This window comes from Vigna umbellata, chromosome 4, assembly GCF_029865625.1.
Source record: "Vigna umbellata cultivar VRB3 chromosome 4, Vumbellata_1.0, whole genome shotgun sequence".
NCBI classification, from domain to species: Eukaryota; Viridiplantae; Streptophyta; class Magnoliopsida; order Fabales; family Fabaceae; genus Vigna; species Vigna umbellata.
Genome location: NC_142168.1, coordinates 69921775 through 69944101, shown reverse-complemented (window position 1 = coordinate 69944101; position 22327 = coordinate 69921775). Strand labels below are relative to the sequence as shown.

The window sequence follows — 22327 nt, the reverse complement described above, 5'->3', positions numbered from 1 at the left end:
TGATCGTTTAGTTAGCAATTAATGCATATTATGTGCATTTTCTGTAAATTCATACCTAAGATCTTTATATATAGTAGTTTTTATGGGTCTTTATCTTTTGTCAGCTTAACAACGATCCAATTGTAACTTAATATGCGTTGAGAGGTTAATTCTTCATTATCATGATAATTTAACCATGCTCTGATCGGTTAAGCATTATGTTCTAGCCATGCTAAACCCTAGTCGACCATGTTGGGAGCGATAAGTCTATTAGAGCTTGACCCTAAAGCTTTGTGTAGCTCGGGTGGAGGAGGTATACCTAGAAGAGCTCAGCCTAAAGAAGATGTCCTAGAGAGCTCGGCTTTTGGAGGATGGTTTGGAGCTCGGCCTGAGGGAGACAACTTGGAGAGCATGACTGATAGAAGTCAGTCTGGGAAACTTGACATGATAGAGGTCAGCCTAGTGAGCTCGGCATGATAGAGGTCGACCTAAAGGAGGTCAGCCATGAGAGTTTGGCTTGGAGAAGGCCGGTCTGGTGAGGTCAGCATGATGGAGGTCGACCTAAAGAAGGTCGATCATGGGAACTCGACCTGTAGAGCGCAACATGATAGAGGTCGGCCTATGGAGCTTGATTGTATGACCTTAGAGAACTCAACTTGGATTAACTCAGCATTATGAGCATACGATACAATTATGATTGAACTTGCTGCATTATTCTTTCGAAATGATTTTCTTAGTTCTTTTAGATGTTTTAGTGATAGAACAAATAACTCATATCGAGCTTCCTGAAAGAACTTGTATAGTTTTTTTTTTCTTGTGTATACGAAACTTTTGAGCACATTATAGGTTGGAAAACCAAGAAAATTTCCCATCATTAAACAAACACAAAATAAAGCGCTCACAATAGCACCCACTAAGGATAAAGATGCAACTTGGTTTTCACAACTAAGTAAAAAGAAATCTTTGAATGACATGACTTTATATTGTCATAAAGGTTATTAGTGCAAAATGCTTCCATCATAACTAAGCCAAGTCCTTGCTCTCTTCTCTCAATTTGTTCTTCATTATCATATCCTCCTACTTCTTCTACACAACAAGGCCAAAACTTTCTTCTAAATTGATGATTTTATCTCATTACCTGCTTCATTGTTTACTAATATTCGTTCATTAGTCATTGATAGTGGAAAAGTTGGATTTTAAGTGATAGAATTTAAGTTGAACTCAATGTTGTTCACTAATATTTCATTCATTAGTCATTAACTATGAAAAAGTTGAATTTTAAGAGATGAAATTTAAATCTAATTCAATTTTATAAAATCAACTTATAAGATAAGATTTGTATCTATTTATATATATTAAAAAAAATCTTACTTTTAGTTAATATAGAACTTTCAACATCTCAAACCGAAACATATATATCTCAAGTATAAAACTAAACATTGACAAGTAATTCGACAGAAGTAAAACAATAAACTCACAAAAAAACAAACTTTACTATAATATACTCTAAACTATAATTATGATACTAAATTAAATTAAGAAATTGCCTATAAATCTACTCAATCTTTCCATTTGTATTAAAAATTAACCTTAAAATTAGTTTATTTGAAACTTGAAAATTAGAAAATGACCCAGTCGTGAATTAAGAATGGAGAAGAAAGAGAAAGAGAGAGGAAAAAGGTGTGGGGAAGGGGGGAATTCAATAAAAAAAAAGGTAAACCAAATCGGATTGTGAGATCTACGGTCCAAAAGGAAAGAAAACATAGACCATTTGAACCACCTGTGATGTTTACCCATATTAGGCTTCGTGAATGAGTTTGTATTCAGATTTGGCACAATCGATTTTTTAAGACCCTGACCCAATATTTTATTGATAACTTAAATTCAATCTTTTGGCCCCTTCCCCGGCAGTCATAATGAGAAAATAATGCATCTAAACGTTATCAGAATCAAGTGGCAAAATAATTTACAACAAGCTTTTCCTTTTTATTTAATTGTGAATTAAAGCTGAAGTCCACGAATCAACATAACCCAGAACAAGTTCAGAACCGCAGCGACTAAGACCAATAATTTTCTTCTCCAATAAATGAAAACCAAGAGGATAACATCTGTGCAGAAAACATTAATGGACACAATACTTGTAATTTGAACGAGGGACAAATAATCAGGAAAAGTCAAAGTCTTAAGCAAATGTCAGGCAGTACGACCTAAACTTCAGGATGTGCAGTATAGACCAAATGTTTAGAAGAATAAAAATTATCTCCATCTGTTGCCCTTTTTATACCAGGTCCGAAGTCTGTACTCCAATCCGTATAGATAGATACAATCCTCTCAAATTTGAATAAGATTTGAAAATATTAGCATTGTGGCCAAAGGCACAGAAAAAGGTTGAAGCTAATCATACATCTGCAAGAAATAAAACCAAACAGCATCTCACTTAATTGAAGGAAAGTAAGTCGTAGCCTACCCTTAAAAGATACAGCACCGGTGTTACATTTTTTTATTGCTGTGTCACCCATAACAAAGACGAAATTTAAATTCTCTCTTTTTCCACATGCCAGTGTACCATGAGACAATGTCAGAAAAATATATTATAATTAAAGAGTTCATAATATGCAATCAGGGCGGCAAAGGCTTTAATCATATTTTCCGTGCAGTTTCCTTCTAAGCTTTTGTTACATTGAACTAGAAGAAAAAACTTATAAGTTGATCCTAGTTTATAATATAATTACTGACAAACGTAACGAACTCTTTCTAATAAAATAAAGTATGGACAGTTTAACACAATCAACATATTTACCACAAAAAATGCATTCATGTGTAATGGTGTAAAACACCATCGTCATTTCAAAAATTCACCTTTGTCTAAAGATTACATCATGCGTTTGCTTCCCTACTCAATCTTCATGTTCGTCTTCATCTGAATCTGCATAAAGAAAATGTGCAGCAGTTTGCAGATAAACAGTTAAAGAAATTTCCTGTTAACCAATACATATAATAAAAACTGACAGACTAAAGCCACTACCAAAAGTAAATCAATTTCTAATTGATTGAACAAAAATACATTCATGTTTACTCTATGATAAGTACATCAAAAATGATCAGATCACAAAGATATGAAGTCATATTCTTTTTGTCAACTTTAGTTTGGTAAGCCTCAATTTTTCAGTATAATACTTCAGTGTCCACGTGGAATTAGAAGAAAAACTATAAACTTAACAAAAGTCAACTCAATGACATTTCTAATCTAGATTCCAGATTTGTTCATAATAACTCAAAGCTAGAATTTACGTCTACGATCATAATATATTCCTATAGTTATTCTCTTCTAGTTAAATGCAAACATTAGTGGAGAACAAATTTTTCACAAGGTTGCTCAGTTTACATTTTGCCCACAACACATTTTCAACTTACCAGATCGAACATCTTCACTAACTTTCCCTCTTGCTTCGATTTGTTTAACAAGCATCCGAAATATCAGCACCCACCAATAAATATGCATACAAGCAAGCATAACAGAAGACTATGAACAGATAATAATATATTGGACCATCCACTCGGTGCTTTTCCTTATCCAACGTGAGCAGAACTTCATACTGACACAAAGGGAACAAAGCACTGATCAGAGAATCGCAATGACATAAATAACAGACAATTGCGTATTACTCTCAAACTGAATTGCTAAAGTTTTTATGAAGACAAACAAATTTCTTTTATAGTGCTTACAATAGAGATTTACTTTCAAACTTGCCCCAGCGGACAAATTTTATTAACAAGACAGCTAAAAACTTACCAATGAAAAGCTAAATTTTTTAGATAAATTTTATGTTAAACCCATTAGCACTGAGAACTAATGACCTGAATATCAAACAAGTAAAAAGGAAATGGATGGTATAAAACAGAAGCATGAAATAATTTTCAGAATAAGGATCGTTAAAAATCTATATATCCCTAACAATATCTTTTGGCCAATAAAAATACTTACATTATATAGAAACTGAAGTCACTTATTATTGAAATTTGAAAATGTTAAAGGGACTCTTGAGTGGGGAGTTAAAAACAATAGTGTGTGATACAGAATCTAATGCTGCAAGATGATACATTTTGTTTCTCTAATTTACTATTATAGCACTGACATTACCCAATCAGATTTTGCCACATTCTTAAACAGTCCAAATGACAATAAAACTTTTCCAAAATGATATAGAACAGGACCAGGGAATGTAACAGAGGAAGAATGTGCTTTTCACTGGTAATTGCAAGAAAATACACCCAGGTAATGACAGAAAATCATGCAAATGAACTCTCTTAAATGAACAGTTTTGCAATATCGTTAGCTGCAAAAGGTGTGCAGTGCAGATAAATCAACAAATTTACCTAGCCTATCCACCACAATAAAACAGTATCCTTGACCTTGGGTAACACCCCCACAAAATCCTTAGAGGTGTCAACCCAAACTTTGATGGATTAGGTAGTGGTTGCAACAGTTTTGCACGATTTATTTTGTTGGCAAACTACACAAGATGCTACAAAAATTCTTATATATGACCTTTTGCCTTCCCTAAACATAGCACTGCTACTCTTTATAAGTTCTAAAAATTCTGAAATGCAACCCCCTCCCCATCCACTGCAGCTCATCTTCCCAATGAAATCATTCCACGCTGTGCTAATGAAAGGGAAGCAAAAGATGCACAATAAGGAGTATCTGCAACTGAATTATACTTACCCAGTCTATACTGTATATCAAAATCCTAACCAACCAATCAACTTAGTGGACTTTACAATTTTAGCCTTGTCCATTACTCTATATTCAGTAAGAAACTTCAAACTTCTCTGATCTATTCTGATATAAAATGCCACCCAAAGGATAGTGTCTTTACTTTACAGCCAACACAACAACCATCATTTCCCCCTCAAATTGATTTATGTCGCTTTTTTCAGATAAGATTTGGTTCCATAATGCTATAGTCTGATGTAACAAAATTGCACCCAATCTAGCCCCTGCAGAGTTAGTTCCCACAAATCCAGAACTGCCAATAAAGGAAAAGTAGTAATAACAGCCTTAAATTTCTCAAAGGCTAGTTATGCCTCTCAATCCCAAGGGAAATTCTTTCTACAGTAAGAAGTAAAAGTTAGTACCCGCTTACCATACTCATTGATGTATAAGATCAAGAAATCCCTTAACTCCTTAATATCCTTTGGAAAAGGTGACAATCATGCTGCCTCTAATTCATTAGGAACAGTTGTCACACCCTTATGTGTGATAATATGACCAAGGAACTACAAGCTAGCTAGTCCAGAGATGCACTTCTTTTGGTTAACCTTTAAATCAAGTTGCATTCGTATCAGCAAGAGCAACTTTAAGTGCTTCACATGTTCATCCATTGTATCACTATATGTAGGAATATCATCAAAGAATACAAGGGCATATTTTCTCAAAAGAGACTTCAACACTTCCGTGATCAAGAGGAAACTTATGGTGTCCATTATGGGTGCAGAATGAAGTTTTTTTAATGTCTTGACCTCACATTCTTATTTGATAGTAACTTGATTTCATGACCAATTTGGAGACAATTGTAGCTCCTCCAGTTGAACCCAACAATTCTTCAATCACTGGAATTGGAAGATTATTCAGCTGCATACTCTTGTTTGAAGCTCGATAGTCAACACAGAACTCAACCCTTGTTCTCACCGAAGTAATAGATCTAGCAAAGAGACAATGGTGCATGCCATCAACATCTCACTAACCAGTTTTTCAATCTTTGACTTTAGGTAACAGGGCTATTCATATAGCCTTATATTTGGATTTGAGTCTCTAGTGTCAGGACTATCAAAAGATCATGTCACCTATGTGGAAGTAGACTTTGAGAGGCCTGAAAGATGTACTTATCTAAATCACCTAGTATGGGTGTTATGAACTGAATCTCTCTTGAAGGTTAATCAGCAATATGATTACTATCCAAAATCAACCCTTTTCCTTGATGCTGTGAGGCTCCCTTCTTGAGCTTTATGGATGTTGAGATTTTGATTAATTCATGTTCTGTCAAAAACACCTTGGTCTAACCATCCATCTCCAACTTCAATGTCAAATCATTGAAATAAACTTTGATCTCTCATAATTCAGCCAATTATTTTAAAACTATCACCCTACACCTCAGAATAAGAAAGCGTATCTATCGCCCATAAATTTAGCAGTAACACCAATAAAACTGAGAAAGTTATGTTGCCCACAATTAACTAATGCCACCACCTTGCATCCCTTTAAACTGCCACATAACTTTAAAAACTTCCATGTAGTGAACCCAACAATACTATGCGAAAGCTAAGTTTTCAATTGATGTTCTATGTCTGTATCTTTCATCTTGGTTTTTGTCCCCTTCTTCACTCTCCTTTGATATTAGAATTGAGGTTCTAAATTGCATACCACACCTACTGCGGCAGCAATATTGCTGTTGGAGAGCTATCCACAACTGCAACAGCTTGCATTGCTATGTAGATTTAAATTACATTGCCACAGTGCATCCACAATAGAGCTGCAACAGGGCTACAACACAACTTCAACACCATTCTATACCACTTTTTTGTCAAACAATGAAAATTCCAAACTGTAATCCCAAGTGTTGATGATCAAATAGGTGTCGTTGTGTAGAATGTTACAAGAGCAAGGGAGGCCTATGTTGATGGAATATAATGAAAACTTTAAAATGAATAAAAATCTATATGATCTTATACATAAAAGATATATTGATAATTAGAATGATTATAAGATAAAATTTGCATTTGGTGCCATGGTTATCAAACTCTCGAGTTTACGTTCCCAGACATGGCTTCCGAGTTAACTCAGAAGTAAACTCGTTTTCTGCGTAAACTCGATAGAATCGATTGTGAAATCGGTAGAATCGTGTAGAATCGCGAGTTTGAAGCGATTCTGCGAGCTTGAAAGGGGGAAAAGTTAAGAAAAACGAGGTCGTTTGGGGTATAGGGTTTTATGACCTGATTGTCACTATCTCTCGCGCCCTTCTGTCTCTTTCCATGGTCATCACCATCGCCTCGCCTCCTTAATGAAATGCATCAAAATTAATGACAATAATTCAAGTATTTATGTTTTACAATATTTATTTTTATGAACAATATATCTATAAATTTTATTTATTTAAAGTTATATAATTTTGTAGACTTATTTGAATTAAGATATTATTTATATAATATTTTTTCATCTGAAGTAAACTCTTACGAGTTTACGAGTTAAGTTTACGAGTCAAGTTTACGAGTCAATCACGAGTTTACGTAAACTCTCGAGTTCGATAACCTTGTTTGGTGCAATCATATAATAATATCATGCTGCAACGGCCACAATCTGCATTGCAACAGCCACAAAGCCCACAACTGCAATGTGACCTTAACTGTAATCTAGAGCAGTCATTCGGTTGTTTTACAAATATGGTTACCTCCATCTTTGTGTGGCAATGAAAACTCCTCCCCTTTCTTACCTTGCATTTCAACACAGGTCAATCCCTGAAAATTGCTTCTGTTTCTTGTAGCGCTGCCCCCTTTGAAGACTAATAACTGAGCTTTCGGAAGCGAAATTCCTGTTTTCAGTCCTTTAAATTGGAGATTCCATTCTCTGGACGTTCTCGTGCATGCAAAGCTACAAGCAGAATTATTTTCCCTTCCCCAAGATTGCTTCAAAATGTTATTACATCTGACCATCCTATCTTACTCCCTCAGTGGTGTGTGCTTATTCATCAACTACGAAAGACTATTCCTCTTACAAAATTTCAATTCTTCTTGATCTTCTACCTTTCCATTTGAAATTCACATCAAATGCTTCTTATCTAGCCCTTTCACCTCTCTTGCTAGCCTATGAAATTGGGTATGGCCGTTACCTGTTCATGTTTCAAGGTTAGAAGAGATTCAAAAGGATCACCCATCAAGACAGGTGGGAACTTCTCTAAGAAGATAGTCTTAAACTCTTCCCAAGATTGATTTTGTTTTCAAGTTTGCTACTGTTGAAACCATGATAGCACATCTCCTTCAAGAAAAACCATCACTGCCCCCAAGTTTTCTTCTTCACTTGTTCCCCTTAAAAAAATACTTTGGCAGTCCATCCCAAAGCATCCCTTCGAAGATTTCCTAGACGTTTCCCCTTTCCCAAATTCGATTTCCATTTGGACTCCACTCCATCTCCTATCCCCATCTCAGCCCTAGGGTCTCATGTACTTAAACCTTTTTCAGACATCACAGACACCAACCTCTCCAGTGTCTAATGCACATAATTCATGCATGAATCTTTATTCAGATATTGCAACCAGCCGCCATAGGAACTGACTCCAGTTCATTGCCACTTTCTCCAAAGCCTCCACCCAGGACTCCTTCCATGTACTCCCCATTAAATGTGCTACTACTCCTCACGCACAACTCCTGGATTAAAAGTACTGATACCAATTTGAAATCAGAGAAAAGAACACCCATATAATTCAAGGAACCTGGCACCTCCACTCAACGTCTAAAACTTTCCTTGGCCATCTCTTATACCTTTGGCCTTTACATATCCTGAGTAGAGCCGACCAAGTCAGCAACTAACTCCTGCTAACCTAACACTTGTCCAGTTAGAGTTAACTAACTGCTCTTTTTTATTTTAATTTTGTCTCTTATAAACCTGACCAGAAGAACATGTTCTACAAGAGATTGAGGTCAGAGACTCTAGGCAATCTAACCATTAACTAAGAAAATGTCTTCACCCCTAAAATAGTACTTAAAATTGTTTTCTTTACGCTCCTGGTTGATGCAGCAACTGAATACAGGTTTAGCCTAAGTAATTTTGTATTACAAGATAACATGAATGCTGACATGGGTGGGTACTGCAACTGCTTCACAAATGTATCAGTCACTGAATCATTGTCGTTCCCCAACACATAATCCAAACGACTCATGCATATAAGCACTAAATTTGTAATAAAGAAACCAGTCTGGAGGAAAAGTTAACAGTTAATCTGTAATCCAGAAAAATCAAAGTGACAAACGAAGGGATAAAAGTTAAAAAACACAAAACAAGTACTTTTGTTTTGTTAAGAATGCATGGAGAAAAATGTATACTTTTATATAAGATGAAACTTTTTGAATTTGAAGAGCAACAGGGAGCCATCATCCTTTAGAGTGTATTTCATTAATTCTTTTTTACTCTTAATAAATATAGGTAGGGACATTAGTTTTTTATTCACCTAGATTTCAGGAACACATAATAGGCAGGTGAGGACCACAATATATAACAGAGAGAAGGGAAACAGTGTAAATTGGAAACAAAGTAATATGAACCTTGTACTCCAGAGAATCCAGAATGGGTAGTAAATGAGGCGCAATATGATCCAAGATAAAACAAATAGAATAAAAGCAAAGCTAGCCACTGTTTCAGCACCACTGTATTTGGACATTTTCCCTATCTCCAGAAACACATCGCTAGCATCATGAATTGCTAACACAACCGATCCAACACGAGCAAACCTGAATATGTTCAGTAAACATAGAACAGAATCACAATCAAATTTCCGAGGGAAATACAGTAAAATTCAATAGAACAAGTGTGATGTGAGTCAATAAAAAGGTAGTTTAAAATTTTGAAATTTTATTTTACCGTTGGTTTTACCTTAAGACCCAGTAAGTCAACAAAATTGATTAGTCAAAGTAAATGTATGAAACAGATGAAAAAATTACATCTTCTGATAAGGTGCTTGAATTGAAGTCAATTCAGAGAACTCAAACAAAGATTATCAAATCGGAGGTGGGAAAAAAAGCTTGTAATGAAAATATACCTAAAAATGTAAGACAGCACAATGAGAATTACAGTAGCAACATGGTGACTCATGGACACCCCAAAGTCGGAGCGCCTGGTTTCCCAAAATATTAAAGCAAAAATGGAGTATGAGTAAAACCCAGCTGCATACATATACACCGCCTTCAATTTCAACCTGAAACGATAAGAGTTACAAACAAATAAAGGGAAGAAAAAACCATTCAACATTGGAGGAAGTAGAGATGATATGCAGAAATAAACAAACAAGCAAACAATCTACTTGGTCTTTTGATCTGGCCAGACCTGAGACCCTGGCCCCACCAAAAGTTTCTCGTATTGGTAAACCAGGGTTCGTCATAAGTTACATAGAGAGCCAGAATCTCAGCAGAAAGATAATAAACACATTTCCAAGCTGATTCCTTGAATTTCCTAATCTTTTTTCTTCTCTCATCCGTGTGCAAGTCGAGATTCTCATTCCCCTTTCCGAAAATCAATCGTCTGGCCAATTTCTGCGCGCGTGTGCGATGAATAATCAGGCAGAGTGCAGAGAAGGTCAAAGCTGAAATTGATTACAATGGAAAAGCGTTGAATAATTGGAAGTCAATGCGGAGAGAAAAAGGTTCGAACCTGAAAGAAGAATCGGTCGAGAAAGAAGCGTATGGATGGAAAGAAGAGAGCGAAAAGGGGGAGAAAGTAGAAATCGCGATATGCAGGGTAAGATTCATGGTGCCAATCCACGTTGTGGAAGAAAGAACTCATCGTCGATGAACCTCAATGCTTCGTTGATCCAATCGGAAACTAAACACCTCCTAATTTTTTTGTTTATTATAGAATCATCAAATAATTCAACACCATCATATAATATATAATACTATTCCCAGTTTCGAAAATAAGTCAATTTTTTCTTTTTCAAGTTCAAATTTTGTTTTACTTTTCACTATCATATTATCATACTCGTTAACAAAACAATAATATCAGTGAATTTTTTTTAAATCAAATCCCAACGACAATCTGTTGCTATTTCAAGAAAATAAAATGATTAATACATAAATTAATTAATTTTTATTATAATAATAAAACTTGTTTATAATATAATGCCATATTCTCATCCACTTGTTTTCCAGTAGAGTCTGAACCCAATGCTCCTTTCTGCTAACTCCTCCTCTCTCACATTCTTTGTTCTTGAAAGGGACATAACCAAACTCCAAACACACTTGCCAATTATTTTTCTGGTTCGGTAATTTTAGGAACCATTGTTTTTTATTTCAATTTATTCATGGCAAAATTTTAGAGACAGGGTCATTTTCCAATCCAGGAAATTTTTTTGTTTCCAAATAGCATTCACAAAAGCTTATTTTCAGATCACTTCAAGAGGCCAAGCAATGGTTAAAAGCAGGGATGGCAAAGTAAATTCAGGGTACGCGTGTCTACCACTAAAATTTGCGATAGGTAGTTAGTATTTACTATGCGGATAACTATTTTAATATTTCGTTTTAAACGGATCATATAGATAAAATATCATCCACTTGACATTCGTTATTTGAAAAAATAAAAAGATAAATTAATTTATATATATTTTAATTAAATTTAATTAAAAATTAAATTATATTATATTTTATTAAATTAAATTTTATTTTATATTTAATTTAATTTATTATATTATTTTTTATAATTTTATTTAAATTTTATTTAAAAAATGTATAAAATATTTTTTTTCTGATATTCATGATACTCACGGTTTTAAAATATCCACAAGTATTTTCTAAATAGATACTTGCGCAAATAGAAGGTCGGATAACGGATTTAATTTTATCCGACAAGTCGAGTTGCAAATAAGCACTGTTCATATCCGACCCGATCTGACTAATAATGTATAAAAAAGAAGTATTAAAAAATAATGGTGAAACAATATATTAAAATAAAACAGCATCTTGCCATAAAATAAATATTTTCAAATTGTTTGAATTAATTTTATAAATCTTTATTTTGGCAACTCATAGTTTACTCTGATTTTTTTTAATTTTATTTTGGAGTTCATCTGGTGTTTAAATCATTACAAGATATTCAATCGTGTGTAGGTGATAGCCAATTGGTTCCCTTCATTAAAGGTTTGAGTTGGAATTTTATTAATGAAAAAAATTTGAAAGAGAAATTTCTATAAGAATAAATAAATATTAACTATCAAAAAAATAGTTTATATTTAAATATTTTGTATAATACTAGATATTATATTGACAGATAAAAAATTATTAAATTAGTCTCTTAAATATTAAACTATATGTATGTTGACAGTTTATGTTTTATTATATATGATTAATCATAAAATATTATAGAAAAGATTGTTTCCAAAATTTGTGTAATCGCAATCCTTTTCATTTTAAAGTATTTAGTTGTGATTTTATATATTTAATGTATACATCACTGAATAACAATAATACTAGAATATTATATATAGGTATTTTATTAATTATTAACCACAGTTTTTTTAATCACATTTTAGCAACTTTGTTCAAGCCCAAAATATATATATTTAACTCGCCGATAGTGAAGTCACAGGGTTTTATTACGGAACGGGTGAATTTCATTACAAAAGTATACGTTTTAAAAAATTACCAGAAAATCAAGTCCTACTCACTAATCACGATTTCATTACCACGAAGTCATGATGTCCAGGAAGCATAAAAAATGAAATTGTACGAGTAAATAACGAGTTCAGTGTAAAGTCAATGATATTACTTAATCAAATTAACTATAATCAAATTAATTAAAGTTGTGATTGGGATGTCATTTTTCAACATTAAGTAATGTCTACGTGATGACTTCAGTTAAATTTATATTAAAAAGAAATTGTCATAACATAGGACAACTTTCGTATTAAATAAGTTTGAATTAAAATCGGTATACACAATGAAAACTTTGGTTTATTTAAATTTATTATGAATTGATGGTATATAGTATTGTGAATTGGGTGTGACAATGTATATTTTTTATAACTCTTAAATTTTTCCAAAACAATTACAATTTTTTATAACAATTATAACTTTCAAATTTTTCAAAATTACACCATACAAGTTAAAAATAATGAAGATAGTGTATGACAAAAAAATTTCAAGAACAAAATAATTATAGTGAAATTTTTAATCCTAAATAACTACATTGAAGTCACTACAAGCATAATTTGAGTTCAAATTCACTAAATTCATCACATGTAAGGATGAGTTGGACTCAAAATCAATTAACTAAAGTTATTATACCAATGATAAATTCAGGTCTAATTATTTTTCAAAGAAGTTGTCACATCAAATGACGACTTTAGTTGTAATTAATTTTCATAAAAATATTATCATACTCAATAGAAGTTGGCCAACATGGTAGTGACTCACCTTAATCAGAGTAAGGTTAATGTGAAAGTTGCATTGACTCCTACAACTTCATTATTCACGAAGAAATTGTGTGCTATTTTCCTAACTTTATTTTCAAAAGTCACAACTCGTCTTTCATCTTTCCTATTGACAACTTCGTTGAAACGAAATCATGAGACATAACTTAGTCGTTTAGGTAACTTTTTAACAAAAAGTAATATCAAAATAAATTAATCCACTTTCGTAAAGAAAAACTAAAAGTCACAATGATTAAAAGTTTATTCAAAATTAATTAATCTAAACACTTATCACCTTGTAACAGTGTTTATATTTTATAATTTGGAAAAAAATAATAATTAAAGTGTCAAAACTAATGTTATCAAAACAGATTGAAACCCTGAGTCAACTTGGTCCATCACAGGTTCGGACTAGGTTAGGTTGAAAAAAATTAAAATTTTGATACAAGCCAATTTGAGCCCAACCTACTAAGATTTCAACTCATTTATGTTTCAATATTATTAATTAACACTCTTTTTTAATGTATTATAGATGGGGATAAAGATGAAGATGTTTCAAGAAAGAAAAATATTCTGAAATTTTCCATTTAAGACTCTAATCTTATAGATTAATAAGTGAAACAGAAATTAACAATGATAAATACTTATTTATTTTAGTTTTTGTGCTTGATTTTAGATTGTATTTGGAGTTTAAGATGATTTTTGTATTATATTTTTTTGATTTTGAATTGTCTCTACATTCTGCACTTAAATTTATTTAGATTTGAATTAGAAAGAATTATTATTTTTTAATTAAAAAAAGAAACTTCTAATTAAGTGAGCTAGTGAGCCAACTCATTTAATCCACATACCAGTGCTGGATCGGGCCGAATTCGAATTTTTTTGGTTCGCTAATAAGTGGGTTGGGTTGGGTTGGCTCACTAAATAGTCAACTCGTGATGGCCGGGCCAGCTCGGTTCGTTTAGGCTCGCCTACTTTTAGTCCGTCAAATTTGGGTGGTCGAGCTAGCCCACATCATAAAATAGGTTGAAAAATTGAACCAGCCCCCACCACTGAGTAGGTGAGTAAGTTAACCCATCATTCTTCGTCTTGAATCACTCGACACTACTTTTTCTTCTTCATCATCATCATCGACCTTCATTGCTCGTGATCCATCATCTTCATCTTTGTTCATATCTGCAATGAAAATGTAGCTCACGTCACAAAAATCTCAATCTACAAAAACCTCAATTCGCAAAACCCCTAACCCATAAATTCATCACAACCAAAAAATCAACCAGAACTTGTATGTTATGGAAGTCGAAGCTAGTTCGCTATCACTATGGAGAGAATGAGAAAAAAAATTAAAGTCTTTGTCATTATAGGTCACCTTTAGGGATGACAACGGGTCGGGTTGGGCACGAATAGTGTCTACTACAACCTGACCCGTGTCGCAACCGGAATCGCGACGGGACGACGATCCAAAAAGAAATCGGTTTTGAAAAGAAAGATTTGGAGTCGCCACCATAGTTTATTATGGAAAACTACGGAAAAACCGTAAAACGAAAAAGCACAGTCCGCGAAAACCAGATTCTAGGTTCGGGAGTCGGTTACGCGTGGGGAAGGTGTTAGCGCCCCACAACGCCTGCCCTAAGGCAGTACCTTTAACTAAATGCACGAATATGATGTGATTTTCAAAATGTTTAACTATCCCCTAAAATAAAATTCTAAAATAAACAAAACATATTTTTTAGTTTTTTGGGCCCGACAAGGATTGACCTTGCTCCTACGTATTCTCATTCAAAATGAGAAATCAGGGTTACGTAGTTCTTTTTGACAATGTTTGAGAGATTTGTTTGAGAAATAGATTGAAAGATTTGTTTGAGAAAATGATTACGGATAAATTTGGATTTTTGGGAAAGTGAACCTGACAAGGACTAGCCTTGCTCCTACGTATCTCCACTCTTGATGGAGAATCAAGGATCACGTAGTTCTGGGCAGCAAGACTATTTGTTGTTTAAAATTGTTGATGTTTTCGGGTTTTTTTGAAGATTTTATACCTTTTTTTGTATTTTGTTTAAGAAAGAGAAAAGGTTGTTAGCACAAGGACGATGCGTGCGATCACACATGTGCATAAACCTTTAAAACATATTTTTTTGGTTAATTTTACTTAAGGAAAAGAAAAGGTTTTTAGCACAAGGACGATGCGTGCGATCACACATGTGCCTAAACCTTTAAAACATATTCTTTGTAATTTTAATTAAGAAAGCGAAAAGGTTTTTAGCACAAGGACGATGCGTGCGATCACACATGTGCCTAAACCTTTAAAACGTATTTTTTGTAATTTTAATTAAGAAAGAGAAAAGGTTTTCAGCACAAGGACGATGCGTGCGATCACACATGTGCCTAAACCCTTAAAACGTATTTTTTGTAATTTTAATTAAGAAAGAGAAAAGGTTTTCAGCACAAGGACGATGCGTGCGATCACACATGTGCCTAAACCTTTAAAACGTATTTTGATAAATTCCTTTATTTAAATTGTAAATATTGCATTATTAAACATATATTTTAGGATAAGTAAATATGTAGAATGAGTAGATAGAAGAAAATAAAATAAAAATAAAAGAAATAAATAAAACAAATGAAATAAGATAGACAAAATAAATGAAATAGAATAACATGAAATAAGAAAAACAAACAAATAAAAATAACGAGCGTTGGGGGGAATTATGATCGGACGTTGAGAAAAATAGCCTGGACGACGAGCGTTCGTGGGTGAAGATAACGAGCGGACGTTTAGAACAGGAGAGTGGAGGACGAGCGCTCGTTGGTGGAAGCTGACGAACGTACGTTGAGAAAAGGAGCCTGGATGACGAGCGCTCGTTGGTGGAGATAACGAGCGGACGTTTAGAACAGGAGAGTGGATGACGAGCGCTCGTTGGTGGAAATGTCGAACGGACGCTGGGAAAAAAGGCTTAAGGATGAGCGTTCGTTTGGGACGAGCGTTCGTTGGGGAGATGGCGAACGGATGCTGGGAAATGGGCTGAATGACGAGCGCTCGTGGGGACGAGCGTTCGTTGGGGAATTGGCGAACGGACGCTGGGTAACGAGGCTGAAGGACGAGCGCTCGTTGGGGGACGAGCGTTCGTTGGGGAGATGGCGAACGGACGCTGGGAAAGGGGCTGAATGACGAGCGCTCGTTGGGACGAGCGTTCGTTGGGCGATGACGAACGGATGCTGGGAAATGGGCTGAATGACGAGCGCTCGTGGGGACGAGCGTTCGTTGGGAATTGGTGAACGGACGCTGGGAAAAGAGGCTGAAGGACGAGCGCTCGTTGGGGGACGAGCGTTCGTTGGGGAGATGGCGAACGGATGACGAGCGCTCGTTGGGGACGAGCGTTCGGTTTGGAGTTGAATGACGAGCGCTCGCTGGGACGAGCGTTCGTTGTTGGCGTTGAATGACGAGCGCTCGTTGGGGACGAGCGTTCGGTTTGGAGTTGAATGACGAGCGCTCGTTGGGGACGAGCGTTCGGTTTGGAGTTGAATGACGAGCGCTCGCTGGGACGAGCGTTCGTTGGGGACGAACGTTCGTTGGGAAAGGGCTGAATGACGAGCGCTCGTTGGGGACGAGCGTTCGTTGGGAAAGGGCTGAATGACGAGCGCTCGTTGGGGACGAGCGTTCGTTGTTGTCGTTGAATGACGAGCGTTCGCTGTGTACGAGCGTTCGTTGTTGGCGAGCGTTCGGTTGGGAGTTGGTCACCAAATGGTCCGTCCAAGAAGTGGACGGACAGACGTTCGTTGAGGAGGTAGGGGACGAACGTTCTAAAAAGGCTTAACGTGCGTTATTTTTGGGCTTGGCCCACCCGGCTGTTTTCTAACCTAGAATTCCCTTAGGGGTTCTCTCACTCTACACCTGCCTCCCTCCATCGAGACCCAGGTCTCTTTCTCTCTGACCAGGAAAGCCTAGGGCTGGGAGGCACGCCGCCGCCACCTCGGCCACTACTTCTTCCAACTAGCCACCGCGCCACCACCTTCCACCCGTCTCGGCGTCGGCGGCGACCCCAAGCACCGCCGGAACCACGGCCGGCCACGGCGTTCTCTCCCCCTCTCTCTCTCGCACTAGCCTAGGGTTGAGGCTTTTCCACCTTGGGCACCTCCTGCCGCCGCCTCTGCCAGAGCCGGCCACCGTCGCCTCTAGCTGGAGCGCGCTTCTTCACCGGCGCCACCAGTGTCACTTTCCTCCCTCTCCGTCCTGGTTTTCTTATTGGCTGCTATTCACTGGTTCAAATCTGATTTTGTATAGAATTGGTTGATGAACAAAAACATTGAAGACTATGGAAAATCAGAGAGCTCGCTGCTCCATGTCTTCGAAAAGGAGAGACCGAAAATGGATTTTTATAGCTTCATTGTACAGGATATGCATTGGAATGTGTTTGTGTGCGTATGAGTGGGAATGTGATAATTGATTCTCTACTTTTCAGGTGATGGGGTACAGCAAAAACCATGTTCATGGTGTTGGAGTTGGGGATGAATGAGTGGCAAGGGAGGGCATCCATACGAAGTTACAGAACACAGCCAAATGCAACGAAACAAATACCATTCCAGATACTATCCCAATGACGATATGGCTTCAGAAACTGAATTTTTTTTGGTTTTCTTCACGTGGTTATGGCTTTGGATGGTTTTCTTTGCCTCTTGTAGATGAAAGGCAGCTGTAGCAACAGGGAATGGATGACGGTTGCAGATTGGGTGAGGGGATATCAGTTTGCAGGTTGGTGGTGAGGCATGTTTTTGTTATTAGGATGGGTGACAGCAGTATACGAGGCCAAATCAACTTAAAGGGAAACAAACAAAAGCAGACATCACGAAGCATAAACAGATGTGAGACCAAATCATCATCATCAGATGGAAATAAATAGGAGCACATATCACCCAACATACACATACGACAAAACGTCTACCATTAGCAGTGAAGCTTTAAGAAGAGGAACTTACCTTTTGCATTCAAGTTTTCTTCTCTTTGTAATTTCTAGTAACCTTCCTCTTCTGATTAAAACCTTCTCCCTCCTATTCCTTCGATTGCTCCCTTTCTTCTTTGTTGTAAATAATGTCTCTTGTGCTTCTTTGCAGGTGCCAATGGCTCCTTCTCGGCAATGGATGATTATCCAGTGAAGTTGAAGGTCCCCTGAAGCTCTCCACCAATGATCGAAGATGATGGATGCCCCCCAAACAACCCCCGCTGTGTGTATATTTGCTCCTTGCTTTTTTTGTCCCAAAACCAGAATCCTCCTTTTCTCTACTCTCCCCCTCTCTTGCAATTCTCTCTGTGCTTTTTTTTCTTTTGTGCCATTCTCTGTACCAAAACCGTACACCCAAATCGCGCCTCTGCCATCACCCCGCGTCCTGCAGAAACGGTTTTCTGCCCCTCCCCCTCCAACACGCGTACTGCTCTTTTCTTGTCCCCCAACCCAAAAACATTCTCTCTTTTCTCAGCTTCTCTCTTTTTTTTTTTTTTTTTTTATCATATTATATTAAGCAAAATAAGTTTAAAAAATAAGATAAAATAACAATAGAAATAAAATAATAAAAATGTAAGAAAATATATATACATGTATATGGAGAAAAATAAGATAATATATGTAAATAAAACTAGGATAACACAAAAATAATAATAATAAAAATAAGAAATAAATAAATAAATAAATAACAATAAATAAATAAAAGATAAAAACGAAAATATGAAATAGAAATAAAATAAGTAAATAGTATAATAGACTACAGTAAAGTCCAAAAGGTTAATCCGGACGAAATTTGGTATTGACAGCTGCCCCTCTTTACTTAGATTTTACTAGATAATATGACAAAGTGATGTTTTCATATTATATTGTAAAAGATAAGTAAAGATAGAAATACTAATTTCGTCTGGATTTCAAAGGAGGCGAAATGAAGGAAGAATAAAAAAACTTATCCGAGTAGATACGATAATTGAATTCAAAGAAAAGTGTCTTGATGCAACACAGAGGGTTCGACCATTGCCGAGCAGAGGGCCTAAAATCACAGAAAAACTAGAGGCGCCAGACAAGACTGAGCTTGAAACGCTGAACCAAAACCGTGCTTGAGGGGAACGAGGTGTACAAACCTCGTGGAGGGTGTACAAACCCTGAACGAATGATGTGAGGTGTGCTAACCTCGTGGAGGGTGTACAAACCCTGTGGAATGAATGATATGAGGTGTACTAACCTCTTGGAGGGTGTACAAACCCTGTGGATGAATGATGTGAGGTGTACTAACCTCGTGGAGGGTGTACAAACCCTATGGATGAATGCTATGAGGTGTACTAACCTCGTGGAGGGTGTACAAACCCTATGTATGAATGCTATGAGGTGTACTAACCTCGTGGAGGGTGTACAAACCCTGAACAAATGATGTGACCCTCTGGAGGGTGTACAAACCCTATGGATGAATGATATGAGGTGTACTAACCTCGTGGAGGGTGTACAAACCCTGAAATGATGTGAGGTGTACTAACCTCTGGAGGGTGTACAAACCCTGTGGATGAATGATGTGAGGTGTACTAACCTCGTGGAGGGTGTACAAACCCTATGGATGAATGATGAGGTGTACTAACCTCGTGGAGGGTGTACAAACCCTATGGATGAATGTGTGAGGTGTACTAACCTCTGGAGGGTGTACAAACCCTGGATGAATGAAATGAGGATCAATAGGCTCGACGAGTGCCTTGAGGTGAGCTATCGTAGAAACAACTCTGGGATTCAGATCTTTTTTTGAAGAAACATTGGTAAATACTGAGCAAAACATTAGAGAGATTTAGATATAAAGGTCTGCTAACCTTTTTCACCACCTCATTTTCCCTTTACGGATTTTTGAACAATTTTCTTTGCTTTCTATGAAATGATGTTATGTTATGATGGTGCATGAATGCATATGAGCCATGGTTTCGTTCCCTTCTTTTGCTCTCGCTTTCTCTTTCTTACACCCTTTTTTTTTTTTTTTTGAAAATTCTATGCTTGGAATCCGTTGTCAATGTTGACGTCAAACGCGATGTACGTTCGAAATGCATTCAGTCAAAATAATGTCAAGAAGCAGTGGGTTCTTTGATGAAGGAAGAGAACGTAACTAGGGGTTCAAATTCCCTCTAGCACTAGCTTGAACCTGAAAAGGTGCGGGAGATGAGTACGAAAGGTAGATGGTTGAATGATTACCTGTGGGTAAGTTAGCATTTGAATTTTTCTTACATTGGGAGGTGTTGTTAGTATCTACACATGCATGGCCCGCAAGGGCTGCCCCAACTTTGTTGCGTATAGTAAACTTGATTTGGAGAGGTGGAAAGGTTCGGGTAGGAAGGATTGCCCCAATTGGGCGATTCTTGATTGACGGGGAGACTTCACATTTTTTGTCTTTTTTTTTTTCGATGTTTCATTTTCTTTCCTTCTTTTTTTTTTCTTTCTTTGAGTGATTGTGTCATTCACCACATCATTTCGTTTCAGGGTTAAAATCGTGAGAAAGATTAGGACAAACAGTCTTCAGTCAGCGTGGACTTTTATTGGCTTGTACCGTGGCCAAAGGTCAAAGGGTTTTGAAAGAAATGGATAATGAAGGCTCAAATAAGTGTTTGGCGGTTAAATTGTTTCAACAAGAATCATTTGCAAGGTGTCGAGTCAACTATCCTAAAGATTTGAAACTTCGGGCATCCTTTTATTTTCATTGCTGTTTTTTTTTCTTTCTTCCCCTTTTGGGTCGCTTGCTTCGTTGTCTCTGTTGTGTACTTCTTTGAGACTTTATATATTTTTTATTTCTTTTTCCTTTTTTTTTTTTTTAGAAATCCCCTCCTTGATTTCGGATGCCCTTGATGTACCCTTTAGGTTGACATCGATGTGCTAATGATTCTTGTCGGGGGTGATGAAAACAAATATAATTTATGGCTCAAAAGGGGTGCAATTGGATAAACTTCTTTTAACGTTTGGATAAAGAAAAAATGGCCACACGTCACTCTGAATCTTTGCTTACCTTACTTTCTCGCGACCTTAGCCCTGGAATAAAACTCGGTAGTGGTTGACACATCGACTTCATTGTTTTTTCTTTTTTTTTTTTTTATTTTATTTTTTTTATTTTTTTTTTATCTCCCAATCAACAGATCGTTGGGGATGTGTACCATGATGAACACTGCCCCAGTATTGTATTCATGACAACCTTTGTTTTAATGGGAAATGAAAAGGTTGAGGGTTCAAGTAGTATGAATGCAGATGCTCTAGCCGGAAAAGAACGATGGTTACCCCCGAAACCTTGCATCAGGAGAAGACCCAACTTTGGTATTTTCAAAATTTATTTTGCTTTTGCTTTTCGAAAACACTACGCCCTTGACAACCTCATTGACAACGAATTCAACATGTGTCTTTTCTTTTGCTTTTTTTTTTTTTTTTTTTTTTTTTTTATTTATTTTTTTTTTTTTTTTTACGACACCCACCAGGACCGAGCTAAGCCGACTGAATACCCGTGATGCTTTTATTGACATTCGTTCAATTATTTTCGTTTTCATTCCTCTTTATTTACCTAAACAGCTCAGCGCGACATGCAATAATTTCAGAAAGTATGAACAAAAATTTAATATGCGGTATTTATTGAATGAAATAACACAGATTACAACAATTTAAAAGGCAATGTTAATATTCGCTAACGGCAACCCCTATCACGAATCATCATACATAGAACTTTTTGACCGCATCAGAATTAACCGGTAACGGTAATTCCTCCCCATCCATCCTTGTGAGAATTAGTGCCCCACCAGAGAATGCTTTCTTCACCACAAACGGCCCTTCATAGTTTGGGGTCCACTTGCCTCGATGATCTTTTTGGATGGGCAAAATCCTCTTCAACACCAGTTCGCCTTCATGAAACTCTCTTGGGTGCACCCTTTTGTCAAACGCCTTTTTCATTCTCCTTTGATACAGCTGTCCATGACACACTGCTGTTAACCTTTTCTCTTCGATAAGGTTGAGTTGGTCGAATCGGGTTTGAACCCACTCAGCTTCCTCTAACTTAGTTTCCATTAACACGCGTAAGGAGGGAATTTCGACCTCAAATGGAAGTACCGCTTCCATCCCATACACTAGCGAGAACGGCGTGGCCCCAGTTGATGTTCGTACTGATGTGCGGTATCCGTGCAAAGCGAAAGGAAGCAT

The 22327-nt window shown here is 36.5% G+C and overlaps 1 pseudogene across 1 annotated transcript; it reads right to left on the bottom strand.

The window, feature by feature from the left end:
• Positions 1 to 1944: 1944 nt before the first annotated feature.
• LOC148201107 (ASC1-like protein) lies at positions 1945 to 10645 on the bottom strand (annotated as a pseudogene). Its single transcript, XR_015785940.1, has 10 exons — positions 10397 to 10645; positions 10050 to 10278; positions 9789 to 9944; positions 9237 to 9480; positions 8810 to 8948; positions 8309 to 8414; positions 4865 to 5009; positions 3394 to 3502; positions 2839 to 2905; positions 1945 to 2385 (listed from the first exon to the last, which is right to left on the bottom strand). The product of XR_015785940.1 is annotated as an ASC1-like protein (transcript).
• Positions 10646 to 22327: the final 11682 nt, after the last annotated feature.